This window comes from Vicugna pacos, chromosome 12, assembly GCF_048564905.1.
Source record: "Vicugna pacos chromosome 12, VicPac4, whole genome shotgun sequence".
NCBI classification, from domain to species: Eukaryota; Metazoa; Chordata; class Mammalia; order Artiodactyla; family Camelidae; genus Vicugna; species Vicugna pacos.
The window spans coordinates 37,437,798-37,454,630 of NC_132998.1; the positions used below are offsets into that span (position 1 = coordinate 37,437,798).

The 16,833-nt window shown below is 41.4% G+C and overlaps 1 long non-coding RNA gene across 1 annotated transcript in view; it reads left to right on the plus strand.

Moving 5' to 3' along the window:
* Positions 1–11,022: 11,022 nt before the first annotated feature.
* Positions 11,023–16,833, plus strand: part of LOC140700213 (uncharacterized) — a 187,327-nt gene continuing 181,516 nt past the window's right edge. Inside the window, exons 1-2 of the long non-coding RNA XR_012078538.1 lie at positions 11,023–11,321; positions 16,289–16,370. This is a non-coding gene — a long non-coding RNA (uncharacterized lncRNA). The remainder of the gene's footprint in view (positions 11,322–16,288; positions 16,371–16,833) is intronic.

The following is a 16,833-nucleotide window of genomic DNA, read 5'->3' on the forward strand; positions in this document are numbered from 1 at the left end:
TCTAGAACTCATTCCCTGAACTCTATTTTCTCCTCCCTTTTCCCTAAGTGATCCTACCTCATTTCAGGGCTTTAAATATCATCTACTGCAGATAACTATCTCCCCAGTACCTACCTCTACCCATGATATTCCCACTGAACTCCAAAGCATGTATCCAATGGCCTACTTGATATTTCCACTTACAGGTCAAACAGGTGTCTCACACGTAACATGGTTTAAAAAAAAAAGATTATTCTCACCCAGTCTGTTCATCCTACAGTCTTTGCCATCTTAATAAAATGGGAACTTCATCCTTCTAGTTACTCAGGTCAAAATTCTTGGTATTATCCTTGACTGTTTTGTTCATATTCTACATTTCAGCTTTGCCTTCAAAATATATTCAGAATCTGACAACACTTAATACCTCGCCTCTTGTTACTGTGGATGACATTTGTCACCTGGATTATCATGATAGCCTTTTATCAGGACTTTCTGCTTTTATTCTTGCCTCCCTACACTTAATCCTATACATGGCTATCAGAGTGACCCATATATGGTGATATTTTCACTCTTCTGCTCTCCCTCTACCCTTCAATGGTTTCTGATCTTATTCAGAATAAATATTAAAGTCCTTTCCATGGCCTACAAGGCCCTACAAAATCTTGCCCATAGCTACTACCTCTTTGATCTCATCCCCTACTCATTCACTTCACTCCAATCACACTAGCCTCACATCACTTCCTCTGATATACCAAGAATGCTCTGCTTTGGGCACTTTGCACTTGCTATTCCCTCTGCCTTCAGTTCTTTTCCTGCCATCACCCCATATCTACATAGATTGAACTCATGCTTTGTTTTTATCTCTGCTCCGATATGACTTCGTCAAAGTGGCTTTCCTCAACCACTGTTTAAAATAACATCCTCACCCATTTATCCTGTCTTATTTTCCTTCATCCTAGCTTCATGTGGCATGTACGCTATTCTTGTTACTTGTTTATTGTCTTTTTGCTTCCACTGAAATCTAAATTCTATCATAGTAGAAAATGTCGGTTTTTTCACTGTTGCATCTCTAGATCTTAGGAAAATACCTAGCATCTAATAGTCTTCCAATAAATAATGAATTTTAATGAATTAATATATTTGAGCTGAGAGAAAAGGACAAAGGCTCTCAGGCAGAAGAAACCAGGACCTACAAGAGGATAAATTTAGTCTGTTTAAAACAGGAGTGAGCACACTTGCAGCCTGGGGACCAAATCTAGCCTGCCACTTGTTTTTGTTAGTAAAGTTTTATTGAAATATAGCCAGGCTCATTCATTTACATTACTATTTATGAATGCTTTCGTTCTACAACAGCAGAGTTGAATAGTTATGAAAGAGACTGTGTGGCCTGCAAGCCTGAAATATTTACTAAATGGCTTTTTATAGAAAAAGTTTGCCAACCCTTGGTCTGAGGGTAGAATGCATGGTAGACTTGGTGGGAAAATGGAAGAGTAGGTGAGGGCAAGCAGGGAGGGATTTATATGGGTTTGGGTGTCACATGTTAGTCAAGAGAGAGTGAGACAATGGGTTCTTTTAGGCAAGGGAGTCCCTGAAAGGCGGAACTATGTCTATTATAATTTTTCATGAAAGAGTGCCTGATATTTAAACCAGTTATCCCAGTGGCAGCTGCTGCCAGGACCCCTGCCTGAATGTTTCTGCCATGTTTGGAATTAGCTCTTGATCTAGGAAGCAAAAAGTAGTGAAAATCCCTTTGCTTCCCCCACCCTCCTCTGCTAGATATTGGTTTGGAAATGATCTTTCTCTTGTGGTGAGTCTGGTGCAGACGGCTCCAACAGAATCCATTATCGCCTCTGGATAACTGGCCTGGGCTGATCTCAAGAGTCTCAGAAACATGAGGTTGGTTCTAGGGTCGCCAAGAGACTTGTGTCTCCTCAGACTTATTGGTCCTACTTTAGGAAGCTTTTGGAATTTGAGAAATTTTGCAATCATTTCTATAGAGGGTGACAAGCAAAACTCTACATTTTCAGTGGTTTGACAGCTCATCAGACCTTTTCCAAGTCCTCTAAACCATGTGGATCCGTCAGACTTTGCCGCGGGGTAAGGTCAAAAGATTGCTGATCCATTTTGCTTTTACTTAGATTGGATTTCACAATAAAGCAGCCTTTCCCTGCTGTCTTTGGCTCTTATGATTTTAGCTCCAGCCAGACTCTAAGTAAGGGCAGAAGTAAATTTTGAAGAAAATAAAAAGAGAGAGAGAGAGAGAGAGAGAATAAATGTGCTCTGAATTTCACAGAACAAAGTGGAGCTCTGGCTTGTGGTGGAATCTGGGACTAGGTGCCCCTCTCCCCTTTCCCTCTGAGATTGCAGTGGTGAAATCAGGTCTGTTCCAGTGAAGCTGTGGCATTTGGGTTTAATTTGATAGATCCCAATGTGGCTACTTTGGTTTGGGACTTGGTTCTGGCCTGAGTTTTTTCGCCCATCCCTCAAAGTGTATGAGCAAAAGGAAGCCAAGTTTCCACTTCTATTTACTGAATCATTCAACTAGAAGTCCACAGCCCTTACTTACAACAGCTCATGTTGTTTATTGGCTTGCCTTTAAAAATTCAAAGTATGGGTTAACTGAAAATTGATAGGTTATCATTTAAGGAGGAAGTGAAAAATTCCAAACAGACATCAGTCTAACCCTAGGCAAAAGAAACAGAACTTAAATTTTTATGGTGGCCTTTCAGACAGACCCTTCTTTTGAATTTACAATAGGTCAGAATATTTCTTTCTTTCTTTTTCTTTTTTTTTTTTTTTGGTTTAATTTAATACTTCAATTTTCAAGAAGGTGCCAAATCAAGCTTTTTAGGCATCATCTGCCTGGGACATGCTGAATTAATTGCAGGCTTCATTTTGTAGGAGTCAGTATTAATGAATGGGGTGCTAGCTCAGCCCATTTGAAAAGAACACACAGAGGTGGCTCCAATAATTACATTAAGACCGTGGATACACACTTGCCATGGGGATTTGGAGTTGGGCTTAATCAAATCTGGATTTGGCATTTCACAGCCCACATCAAGGATTTCTACAAAGGAACATCTGAGCATTGCCAGCTATGCTCTTGTTCTGACTTAGTGCCTCCTCCTGGGTAACCGAACAGGCCCTGTGCTAATCTTGTTGATGCTTTGGTTGCACCTCTGCTCTGCTGCAGAGCGCTCAGAGCTTTTTCAGGCCAGAGTTTCTTTCCACCCACGAACAACCATTTATTTAGTGCCTATCATGCCCAGGGCCCTGGGATAGACGTGATGGTGAACAAGACTGACTGTATCCTGAGCTGCATTCATAAACATTACATATAGTAGGAGCTACAGAAGCTCAACCTGTGGCTGCAAAGCAGTTAGCTATTTTTATTCATTCATTACCTACCATGTCCTAATAGATGATATAGATGATGCCTGCCTTTGAGGAGTTTAAGATCCAGTCCAGTGGTTTTCTTTTTCTTTTTCTTTTTTTTTAAGTGGTTTTCAACTTTAGTCATCTAAGAAGTCCCACGGAAGCCTAATTCAAATGGGAACAAGGCATCTGCACTTCTCATAGGCAGATATTTCTGATGCACTTGCTCTTTGGACCATGCTTTGAGAAATACTGATAAACATAGAAATGATGTAAATAGTTGTGAAAATAGCATAATCAATGCTGCACCTGTCACAGGGGAGGCTCAAAGGTAGAAGACCTTATTTCTATTTGAGACAGCAGAGAAGGCTTCCAAGATGCAAATCTAGATCTTGCAGGATGATAGAGGGTTTCATCAAGCAGACAATGCACAGGTGGAACAGGTGGAGGGGAGAAAAGTCCAGACACAGAGGGATCACATAGAGGACACTAAAATGGAGGGGGTGTACCTGTTTAGGTGCCCTCTGAGCATAGAGCTGGGAGGGAGAGTGAGGGAATACAGTGCTAGAAAGTAGACTGGAGGCAGGTGGTGGCGGATCTTGAAAGTCAGTGTCAGATTGAGAAACCGTTAGTGAGAAACCATTTTGTAGCAGGGAAGTAACATGATCCAATTTGCATTTCAGAGAGATTAGTCGAACAGCAGTGAGGTGCTGGATAGGAAACAGTGTAGGAGACCCCAAGCAGTTAGGAGTTTCTATGAGTGTCATTAAGTGTAAAAACAATAGGGTTGTTGAGGATGTACATGCAAAGTGTTCTTTGGTTATAAAGATATATATGTTTAAAAAAAGGTGAACCACCAGCCATAGGAAAAGCAGGAATCACAGAAGAGCTGGGCTGCCAGGACCTTCACTTGGGGGCTCTGCCATTAACATTAAGCAAGTACTGTCCCTGCACATGCTTCTCACCTTCCTCTCCGTTCGCTGGCTTCCTCTTTCTCTGGTATCTGCCTTACACCTTCTTCCAACTCAAAATTTCTACTGCTTTAGGAATAAAGGAGAAAGATGCAGACTGAACACAAGTGACTTATGGGGTAAGTGTAGGAAGATCCCTGGAATCTTCAAGCCTGCCCCTTCACCTAGGGGGTAGCTTGAACCAAGCCTTTTTCACATTAGTGATCCATTTGTTAGTGGACCTTGAATTTATTTATACAGTGACTGTCATTGGCTGTTTTTTATTTTAATTATCTTTTTTCCTAGTGGAAAAAACTACAAGTGTTGAATTAATGCCAAGTAATTGATTTTGTGAGCCACAGCTGGAAAATGAGTATGAAGATGCATAAATGTAGGGTTTTTATTTCTCCAGCAAGACTTTGTCAATTCAGAATTACTAGAAGAAAATAATTACTAGCATAAATATATGAATATTCTGAATTGTGGACCATTAGAAAGCATTCAGCCTTATTTTTCAAGTGTAAGAATTTAAACTTAGTTCCTGTTACAATCACATCCTTGAGGACCTCCTTAAATTATTCAGAGTGATTCATAATGGACATATCAATTTCTTTTTATGTAAACAGTCCTTCCACATTTTAAAAAATGGTATATAATTCTGCACATCTTTAATATTCTCCTTGCTAAAAGTTAATGCATCATTCATTTCTTTAGAAAACCTATTGTCCCATGAAGTGAAAGATAAAGTTAAAACTCTGCCCTAGCACTAACCATTACAGATTAAAAATCTGTCTCACTAAGGTTGAGAGGAACGTATTTTGGCAACCAAAATTCACAAACGTCAGAGTAAGTAAGGTTTTTCTGTGTTAGCCACAGCTTCTTTTCACAGGTCATTATTCTGGTCTCCAAGACTCTAAGTCAGCCTTGGATTCAGGTTTCAAAAGCTTTTGATTCTGCAAACATCCAAAAGTCATGAAAAATTCTCATTAGCCCCTTGGCAGTGTTCCTCGTAAACAGTGACTTCCACTTCTTCCCACAACACTGGACTGAGAGAACTTACTGCCTGCAGCAAACACATACCCAGCTTCCTCACCATGCACGTGTTCCCGTGAAAAACAGGCAAACATAGGGCCAGCAGGAGAGGCAGACACAGACACAGAGATGGCTTTCCATTCCCTGTGCTTCTGTGGTCCATACCTGATTTCTCTGAGGCTAAGAGCTGATTTGCAAGCCTTGGAAGCACTTTGTTATGAACAATTTATTGTCTGTTAGCAGGGAGGCCAAGCCACCCCCTCTTGGCTGTTCCTGTGGAGCAGGTTGCCTTGTGGTTCTGGATTTTCTTTACCTCTCTCTCCAGGGCAGCTTCTGAGGGGCTGAACCTGGTCTCTCTGCAGCTGATGTGGAGGCAGAGGGGATCCATCCAATCATCTACAAGCAGCATGCGTTTAAGTTCTCCTAAACTATCTCTGACAAGCTTGTCAAGTGAGGCTCCACCCCTGGGGTGTGAATGGGTTTGGGTGAATCAGTTCATGCCCTTCAGGATTTTTTAAACTTTGATCATAGCCCTTCTTAATGTGAATTTCTCAAGGCCTAAGTCTCCATTATTCTATTCTGTCCTCACAGGAATATCTCTTAATCCACTACATTGATTTACCAGCCTTTTTCTTAGACTTTGCAGCTCTGTCCTGTCTCTTTTGAGAATTCAACTCAGGGAGCATTCTAGGATAACGGGTGACCTCATGATCCTTGGCGTTTCCAAGTCCGGAGATCAAGCACAGGCTCTGGGACAGAATTGCTCGGAGACCTGGGACGAGGTGCTGAACTTTCCTGAGGCTGTTTCCGCAGCAGTAAAATCAGAAGAGCAGCAGCACACTCTTCATCAAGTTGTTACAAAGATTCAATACATTAACATGTGTACCTATTAGAACAGCACCTGGCCCCTGCAAAAGTAAGCATGATGATCTGGAGACACAAACATAATGACTGAGAGTTCTCTTTTTTACATGAATGTTTGGCCTACTATAATCTACACAATTGGTAGGAGTACAGTCCTAGAATTTTTCTGACCCTAAATAAAGTGTAGTTGATCCCATCTAGCCTTAAAGTAGCAGCTGCTCTAAAGGTGTTGAATTTGCATATATCATATACAGGACCACACTGTGCACCTTACCACATTCATTATTTATCATTCGTTCAGTGCCTACTCTTGTCCAGGCACGGTGTTAGGCAGTGAATTCTCAAAGAGAACAAAGCCTTTACCCTTAGAAACCTTACAGTGTTGCTCACTGTAGGTGCATGGTTACTGTAAACACTGCCCCTCTGTTAGTCAGCTGTAAGTGCTGTACAGTCCCAATGTCTCAGTGGCTTAATGAAGGTTATTTCTTATTCATATTGTATTAGTTATCTATTGCATGGCAGCAAACGACCCCAAAACTTAGCAGTTTAAAACAACAAACGTGTATTAATCTCACACAGTTTCTGAGAGTCGAGAATCCAAGAGCAGCCTAGCTGGGTGAGCCTAGCTCAGCGTCTCTCACATCTTGTATTCAGACTATCTGCTGGAGTTGCAGGTATTTGAAGGATCCACTGGGGTTAGCTAGAATGCTTTTCCAAGCTCACTCACCTGATTACTGACAGGCCTCCACTCCTCGCTGGCTGTTGGAGGTCTCTGTTCCTTACCATGTGGGCATCTCCACAGGCATGGAAGCTGGCCTCCCCTCCAGAAAGAGTAGTGAGACAGAATGAAAATGAGTGAGAGACCACTCAAAGCAGAGGTTACAGTCTTATAACCTAATCTCAGAAGTGACAGGCCATCGCTTCCGTCATATGCTACTGAAGATAAATACACAAGGGTATGAACACCAGGAGACATGACCACTGAAGGCTGGCTACCACACAATGAATGTGTGACATAGTCTACTGTGAGTCATTGGTCAGGGGAGATGGATTGGACCGGAGAATCTGCTCCACACAGTTTTATTCCAAGACCCCACCTCCTCCCATTTAGTGGCTCCTCCTTATGCCCTTGGCATTCTCAGCCTGATCATCTTCATCTTCCCAGGAGGTCAGGAGTGAGGAAAAGCACTAGTATGAGGGTTGCCCAGCAGATCCTAGTGGCCAGACTTGAATGTTGTGCACATTACTTTGGCACACATTCCTGTAACCAGAAATCACCTAATTACAGGGGGACTAGGAAATGTGTTCTAGACGTGACCTTGGATTAAAAGGAAATGGGATTTGGTGAATGTATAGCAGGCACTCTGCCACACCCTCTATTTGGAAAGAGATTGTACATTTAAACGGCTTTATTTAAAAAAAAATGTTCAGTTTTAACAACAAATATGATTGCCTGCCACTCTGTGACAAAGCAACTGATTGATTGCATATTTTCACCTTTTCAATGTATTGTAAATGCAGCCCCTATTTAAAGGGTCAGCAAGCAGGTGGTGGAGAGCAGTTCCTGAACCATTAAGTTTGCTGCTTTTTCAGGAATACTATTAGGATGCTGGCAGAAACAAGTCTTGCCTTGTTTCCCAAGTGGGGAAAGAAGAAAGTCTTTGTTCCCAAGCAAATGAAAATACAAATCACAAGACTAAAATTATGTATGCAAAACAATATATTAAAATGTGGCTTGTGTGTAGTATTTGCATGCATTTTAATACACATCTGTCATTCCCTTTGCTAGATTCAGTAGGCACTGAAAATACTAAGCAACTGAGTACACTTAATAATTAGAGGAATTGTTTTGAAATATATTTTAACCCATTCACGTTCCTATTGCCAAACCTCTTGGTCTTTAAGGGCTCTGAGATGTCAAATCAGATCATTTTATTGATCAGATCTTAGATTTATGTGGCCTAAGAATTCACCAAAATATTTTTCATAAGCTGACGTGGTGACACTCAAAAGATTGGAAAGACTAAAATTATTCCTAGGTTGGAAAAAATCTCAAATCCAAATTTGAAAGCTGGAAAAAGCTGTAGAGATCCTCTGGATTAGATATCCCCACCTCTCCTACTCGTTTTGAAGGCTGGCTGTATTTATTTCCAAAGAATTCATGAGAAATTTAAGACCACTTTTTCCAAAACCCCAATTGGCTAAGCCTGCTGGTCCAGTTATCTCTGCAGCTGAAGTTTTCAGAATCGGTTTTGCCCTTGCCTAGGGTTTGTTTGCCTGGCTTTCTAGTTGAACAAACCCCCAAAAGAGAAAATCACTTTTAGAGCTGTAGCAAAAATGAACCAAATTTCAATCACCTGGAGAATCCTTGCTCTCTGCACTTCGAGGCTTCTGGACCAGAGAAGAAGACTGTATTTCATGAGAACCCAGCTCTAAGTCATAAACTTGAAATACATCAAGCTCTTTGTTGTTAATTGGCACTTACCTCACCTGAAGGCTTTTGCCAAGAAGAGCAGAGGGTTTTAATGGGGAAGGAAGAAAGGAAAGAGCCTGGGGCTCTGCAAAATAGTCCCTGCCACATGTGATTTTTTTAGCTGAGGGGCTTCCCACCCCCCAGTATGCTAGAGCAACAAAGTGGCCTATGTGCTTTCTCAGACCTCGGCTGTTTGTTTGGGGGGTAATGCTCAGACTGGGGCATGAGTGATAACTGCTTCGTGTAATTACGAAGACAGCTTGAAAACTATGCCCCTCTTTGTTTTGGCCTCCAGATGACGGCTGTGTAACTGCTGTTTGTGCCAGTTTTATTTCAAAGCGCTTTTCTTTCCATATTTCAAAGGTCAGTGTGTTTACTGGTGGCCAAAAAGAGCCTGTGTGTGAGAGAAAGAAACACATGTGGTCGAGCAGCAGGACTGGATGAGAAGTCAGAACTGGATTCAGGTCCTAGACTGGCTTCTAGATCAGTGAGAGAGCTGAAATTATTTGACCTCCCCTTCTTCATTACTATAGAAAGGAGGGGAAGGAAGTGGTATTATCAGTGGTCTCATTTAGGAAAAACAAAACAAAACAAAAATTCTAGAAGTCTGGTTCAGGAAGAAGAAATGTAGGTATTTCCAGTAAAGAAACATCATCAAATATATAGCCAAGAAAATGTCAACTTCATCTTATCAAAATGGAAATATTCCTCCCTTCAAAGAAGGTAGGCTGGATGGTCTGGCTACCCTTGGAAATCTTGAGACTGTGTTCCGTGAAGGAATATTAGCACAAGGAAATAAAGCAAACACCAAACACTTTCTCAGGAGTCTCCATTGGCTTTCTGACATCACTACTTAGAACATCAAAGCTGATCAGACTGAGTTACTTGCCCTTTTATAAAACATTAGTGTTTCTATTATGAATATTTGAAAACAGCATCAAATTTCAATGACGCAGGTGCCATACTTATTTCAAATGTCCTTTGTGATTCATTTTCTTCGAATCTGTGTTTCCACATCCATCTTCGCTCAGTTTTCTATACGTTGTGGCCCTGGGGAAAGGAGGTGAACGAGCTGCAGAAGGGGTAGAAAGCATGCATTCTGAAAGTAGGTTTACCTGGGTTCACATCTTAGTGTTGCCACTATTAGCTGTGTGACTCTGCATAATTTACTTAACCTCTCTGTGCCTCAGTTTCCTTGTCTACTAATCCAAGTACTCACTTCCTGCTGCTGTGAGGATTAAGTGGATTGACACGTGTGAGACATACAGAGCAGTGCTGGCATTTAGCAAGCATTCAAATGTTAGCTAATCATGAAAAACACTCCCTCTTTCTGGAATGAATTTTACATTTGGAAAACATCTCCTCTTTTGTGCCACCATTTCTCTTCTTGAATCAATCCACCTACACCTGCAGAAATAAAAAAGTAAATTTGCAAATGCCAAGGGAACAGTGCCTGTGTTGTAAAAGGGAGGAGAAGGTAAAATAGAAAAAGAGAACAAATGAAATGTCTAAAACTTAATCTTCCAGTGACTGTGAATTTCCAGCCTCCTTTGAAGTAAGGACACTCTCTACTTTAAGTTTGTACAAGACAAACGGAATTCTCACTACTTGACCAGGAAAAGGCATGGCAGCACTTGCCTGTGACTAAAGAAGGGATGGAAGGGGAAGGGAGGCAGCACTCAAAAAGGGGGAACTAAACTACACTGAAGACCTTGGTTAGGCCTTTCATTTTTATCGAATTTATTCTATTAGTTGAATATTACTATTTTCATTTTACAATCAAAGAAAATAGTATTCAGGAAAGTTAAGTGACTTTTCAAAGTCTATTCAGCCAGTCATTGGTGTTGCTAAGATTTAAACTAACTTCTGTTGGATGCCAGGACCCCTGCTTTTGATTCCTTTCTACATCTCCTTTGGCAGGATTCCACTTGGACAGGGCTCTGGGGGGGTCACAAGCGGTGCAGACTGAAACCAGACTCCAGGTGATCTGCTACCATATGCATAATATTAGCAGGAGCTTCTCGTATTTTTTTTTCCTAAACCTTTATCTACCCTCGTTCATATGAAGTAGACTCATGGGGGTCTTTGTAGCAAACCACGTAATTTTAGGCATCAAGTGAGAGGAACCTTTGGGAAACTAATTTCCTTTTCACTGCTTAAGTCAGGACTTCCTCCAAGGTCACAGCCTTTCCTGACCTCCCTTTTCAGCGTCCTCAGCGCCTCTTCAGGTGTTGAGATCGGGCTGACTTCCCCCGGGTGTTCATGGGAGACAGTGCCGCGCATGCGCAGAAGTTCCCGCGCGGCGTCCGGCGCGCAGATCCAGCGCCGGAGCCCGCTTGTTGCGGGGGCGGCGAGACCCGCGTAAGGCGCAGGAGAGTCTGTGAAGCACGGTGACGGCAGGCGGGTTAACATAGGATGCCTTTGAGATCAGCCCTGGATCAGCGACCACCGGAAATCTCGGCTCCTGGAAGGCCTGCCTGGAGGCTAAGGAAGGTTCCAGAAGAGAAGCGGCCTGACGAGAGGAGAGGCTCCTACCTCAGCACAGCCCCCTGGCCGGTGTTCCTGAAGGACCTGAGCCCGGTTTCAGGGGCCACAATGGCACGAGCTGGCAGCAGAAGCTTCTCCCAGGTTCTCTTGGCGTGTGTGAGGTAATGCCCTCACTTTTCCTTTTGTAGGCGTACTGTTCCACTTGGTCGTCAAGGTTGATGCGTAAGTGGGTTCCTGCCGCAAGGAATTTGAGGACATCCTCCTCCTTCATTTGCAGGACATCCAGGGCTGAAAGTTTCCCTATAAGTTATGAGGGGAAGCCGTATGGACTCCTCTTTGGGTAGCCCGGGAAAGCGCAAAACTTTTTTGTGGAGATGAGGAGAGTTTTGGGCACGTGAATTCCTTCTTGGTCATGACCTTCACACCCCTCCCGTACTTTATTGCCTTAAAGCAAGTATGGCTCACATTGGTAAGAATAAGATAAAGAAGCCCGGGTTATTTTTTTCTGCATCTAATTATTTCATCAGATTCAGCCAGGTTTTCTAAACCTGTTTGTGTGTGTTTAGACATACGGTGTAAGTAATTTGTGAGCATTTACTGAGAAGTCTTATCCAAATTCCTTTTAAGAAAGATGCCAGGACCTCATTCTCAATTCTGTTACTGAAGCTGTGTTTTTTTTAATTTTAGAATTGAAGCACTAAAGCTAAACACGAATATGGATTTCACTTTCAATAAAAATCACTGGCTGGTAAAGCCCAAATTAGAGTAGAGTATTGGAAATCAAGCTGCCTTTTTCTATTAGAACTAACAAAAGCTGTTTCATTTTCCAAATCCAAAGTTCTAGATGCTGAAATACTATTTGTAGGAAATGCTAGACATTATTAAAAATGCAGATAGTTGTCACCAGCTGGCATGTTTTCTTGTGGTTGCCAGCATGTTTTAACGACAAATCTAAGGACAGGTGCACATAATACATCGACTTTTTAATCAAAGAACAAAGTATAGGGAGGAGACATGAAATGCTCCAAAGTGTTTAGGGAAAATAATGCTTCCTCTAGACACTTGGCAGTGACTTCATTGTTAGGGAAAAAAGCTGTCTAAAACACATCTCTTTCCTTATTATCTCTTCTTACCTACTTATATTTCCCTTCTGTCTATAGTTCTCCATCTTAAAATAACAACTATAATAGTAATAATAACAACAAAAACTTTGGCTTGGTGTGTCCTTTAGTCCCTATCTGAAAAAGAGATTTTTAACCTGGACTCCATATAATCCTTTACATGTATTTTTCTAATGATATTTTTTCTAGGAATTAGGTTTATAGCTTTCATAAACATATAAATAATTTATAACCTTCCCAAAGAAGTTAAGCCAAAAAGAAAAAGCAAACAAACACTGAAGAAATACATGGTACCATCTTAATCCATCACTCTTGTACAAACATTTTGTTTCAGCTGGGTTTTTGATAAAAGCTAAAGAGTAGTGAATTCAAAGTTAAATTTTCTGTCAGAAAAGATACGATGCTGCTCATTACTCTGGATATTGTAAAGAGATGAAATCAACTCACATACCCTGCTCTCCACTTCAGCTCAGACTCATCCTCCCTCCAAAACCATTTCCATTTCACTGTGGTGTCATGACCTCCCCATTCTCTTAGGCACCCTTGCTTGAGATCTCAGTTATCTGGAAGTCTTTCCTGACCTTTAGCTCTCTGTCTAATCAGTTCGCAGTCCTCTCAGGTCACCTTCAGAAATCTCTTACATACAGCTCTTCCTTTCAGTTGTTAAAAACCAGCATCATTTGCCCTTGGTGTTTTTTTACCACTAACTGAACACTAGGATTACACAAGGAGGTTTTTATTTTATACTGAGCTTTGATTCCAGATCCTGAAAGTCTTGTATAACTACTCTGGGGAAAACCTAGGCATCTGAATTTCTTTAAAGCTCCTTAGGGTGTGGCCAGTGGCCAAGTGCTGAGAGTCACTTGATGACCCTATCTTATTTGACTATTTTTCACTATTCTAGCTATTTTACCTTCTAGCTGGTGATCTTGTCCAGTCTTGCTCCTCTCCACCTTATTCTGTATTATTTTCCTCTCCCCGCGATTGATCTTCTCAGCATCTTAATCTCCTCATGTGTTTCTTTGATCAGGAAACCTTGTTACTTTCCATTGCCTGTCTGTAGAGGCACTTAGATAGATCTGCAGGGCCTTAGGGGTTCCCCAGAATCCCCTGGGACCTCTGACTGGGAGTAGATGAAAGGGTAATGCTCCTCAGGCTCTCCCTCCACTAGTTTTGCCAACAGGACCCTCCAAGATAAAGTGACCCAACTTGCCTAAAGCCATGATCAGTTAATGGCAGAGATGGGTCAAGAACCCAAATCCCCTTACCCTTGACCCCTTTCTCAAATTCAGAATGCTGCCAATTGGTGATGAAAGTCAGTGCTGGACCTTTGCCATTTTTCTCCATCTGCTACCTCTGTTCTGCAAGCTTGGCTTTCCTCTGTTTGGAACATCTTCAGCAGGTATATCTATGTCTTCAGGAAAATCAGATGTGACTGAAAAATCTGACTAGTCCAATTTGTCATGACTTGTTGACAGCAGCCCTGGGAGCTGTGGGACCAGTAACACTGGGGCCCTGATGCCATGCCTGTCAACCTAATGGCCCAGTATTTAAACACAGTCTGTTCTGCTTTCACCTCAGAGCCTGTCTGTGTTGCTTTATAGTAAACAGTTAACTTTAGGACAAGCTCTATAGGTTATCCAGATAGCAGCTTATCTGTGAGTCAAAGAAAACTGAGTGGCCAACCTGTCCCAAAATAGTTTCCTTACCCACTTCACACATTACCTGAAGTTCTCAATTTTGTTCAGTTCTCCTGGTAATAAGGCAATCTTCATTTTGTAAAATGCAAATGTGATATCCCCAAAGCATAATAACATTAACTTATTAGCATTCATTACTATCCTAAACCAGAGATGCTTTTATATATGTATATGGTCACCTGGTTCAGAGCAAAGTCCTAAAGGAATGGAATTAGTGTGGGTAAAAGTTGATTGATGAAGGTGGATGTGGAGGGGAGCAGAGAATAAAAATCTTGGGTGAGGTGTTATAGAAGGAACCTGGGCTTTAATGAGAGAGTAAAATGGAGAGAGAGTGCCAGAGAATAAGTTCTGCCTGATTCCCAGTTTTGCCAAATTCAGCATTTTCCCCAGAGTTCTCCTTGGTTATCTCCCGTTCTTTATTGATTTTGCCTGGTATTGGCTGAAATACTGAAAATTTGGAAAGGATAATAATAATCACAATAGCTAACATTTATTGAGCACTAACTGTGTAACACATTGCTTGAAGGATTCTATGTACATAAATTTATTTCATCCTTCCCCCATCAACATTTGGAGATTAGGTGTCATCAACAGTCCCATTTCACAGATGATGAAACTGAGGCTCAACTGTTTGAAGAAATTCCTTAAGCTCATTCAGCAAGTACATGGTGGAATCAAGATTCCAACCCAAGCAGTCTGGCTCCAAAGCCTGTATTCTTAATCCCTGTGATCTGTCTCTCAAAATCACAGCATTTGTAAGCAAATGGTAGGATTAATCTTCAGTTGTAGACAGTCTGATTCCAGCTTATTCCACCATAATGCCTCTTAGGCTGGAATGGATTTTTCAAATACATCAAAGCTTTACAGTCATGGAGACTCCAGTGGTCCAGAAAGTTTCTTGGTTTAGGGTCTTCCTAAAGTCATAGCAGTCTGGTGTCTTAATAACAGTGCTCTATTGTTTTAATATAAAATGCCAGTCTGACAAAGGTAGTTGAATGTAAACCTCACAAAATGGGCAAAATCCCTGCCCAGCTCTTACTGTCCTAGACTGAAATGGAGAATTCAAGCAAAATAACTTCTTGTCTCTATAAAAGGTCACTGAAATAAAAATTGGCTAATATTTCTCCTTCTATATAACCAAACACTGCTAGTATCCAGGGAACATCAAAGATAAACCTGAAATCTTGGGTTTAGGAAATCACTGCACCACTTTTGGTTGTATTTTGCAACGCCCTCTGAAGGGCTTTTTGAATATTATCTAATGAGTTCTCATAGACATTAAGTCAAGTTTTTATCCCGTGGAGTGAGTGCCATCTTCCCACTAAGAACTTCTTGGAAATAAAGCAGATGGCAGGTGTCAGATTAATGTAAAAATGTGGCTTGCTCAATTCATCCCCTCCCCTCTAATCATGTAATGAGTTCTGGGAAAATGGTCCATTTGGGGGCTGGAAAAAAGAATAAAATGTGTTTTAGGCCAGTGCTACTGGAACTCAGCTTCTTGGTAATTCTCTGGGAGCTAAAACAATGGAAACAGAATTGTTTAAGGAAGGGAGGTGGGAAGGAGCAGCAAGTTTACAGAATGTCAACTACAGGAGGTTCCATCTTTGAGATTCTTCCCTCTACTCATAATCAGCTATTTTCATACTCAAATTATTTCTCCCTACTGTTCCGTAAATAAATGTGAGCCAAACAAAATCAAACAAATAAACAAAAATGCTCATTTTTGTCAGAAAAGGTTCTTTTCTGTTATTCTCCGGTTTTCAGGAGGGAAGTGCCTCACCTGCTCTCTTAATACATTTGACATATCTTTGCTTGAGAACGTCTTTCATTTCCATGGAATCCTTAAAGAAACAGTAAGACATTACAGCGAGAATTCCCAATCTTTTTCATGAAGAGAAGCTGCTTTTCATTTCCCCTAAAGTCAAGGGGTGGGGGTGGGGGGTTTTCAGCAGCTGTTTCATTCCTCCCAGGGGAAGCTGTCAACCCCCAGGCCACTGACTGGAGCTCTATCTAATCAGGCTTCCAGATCTACCAGCAGATTCTCATCGACTGGTTGAGAACTCACCCATAAGATTCTTCCATTTGATGAGAAATGGAAAAACTTAAAAAAAAAAAAAAAGGCAATTACTTGCTGTTTGACTTCCTCAGAACATGTTCTGAGCACCAGCTAAATTCATTTACCAGCAGATTCGGTCAAAACAGTGAAGTTGACGTAGTTTAGCCTCTGGCATTTCTTCTTCTTAGCTTTGTACCATCTTTGTATATACCCCAGACCAACTTTCAAGCTTCATGCTCTTGTTGCCCTAGGTAGAGTTCCAGACTTGCCATCCTGATTGAATGGGACATCCAGCCAGGTTTTCACCCCTTGGAGTGCCATCTTCGTACTAAGGTAAGAACTCCTCTGGAAATAAAGCTCTAACTATAGGTCCTTACACTCTCCAGTGTTTGCTTTTAAACCGTTCAGATTTCTTGAATTTTCAGGGTGTAAACTGTGCTTCTGAGTTTGAGGAGATGTAATATGGAGATGGAGAAACTGAATGGTCCAGGTAGCCATGCTGGGATGATTCCCTGGAATCAGATATGGAGGACAGTATGAGCATCAGAATTCAACTCATAGAATGGCAGAATTTAGAGTTAGAAGGAATATCCATGGATCATTTGATCCAGTCCAAACCCCTTGGATAGAATGACCTCATTTTACAGATGACACAGTAGAGGTCTGGAGAGACTAAAGGCCATATCTGAGGTTATCTTGTTATCTTTTAAGACTAGAAGATAGGGGATCCTAGGTCCCTTATCATCTGCCTCCTACTTTATGCTGTTTTATGAATATTTAAAGGAATGTGTGATGC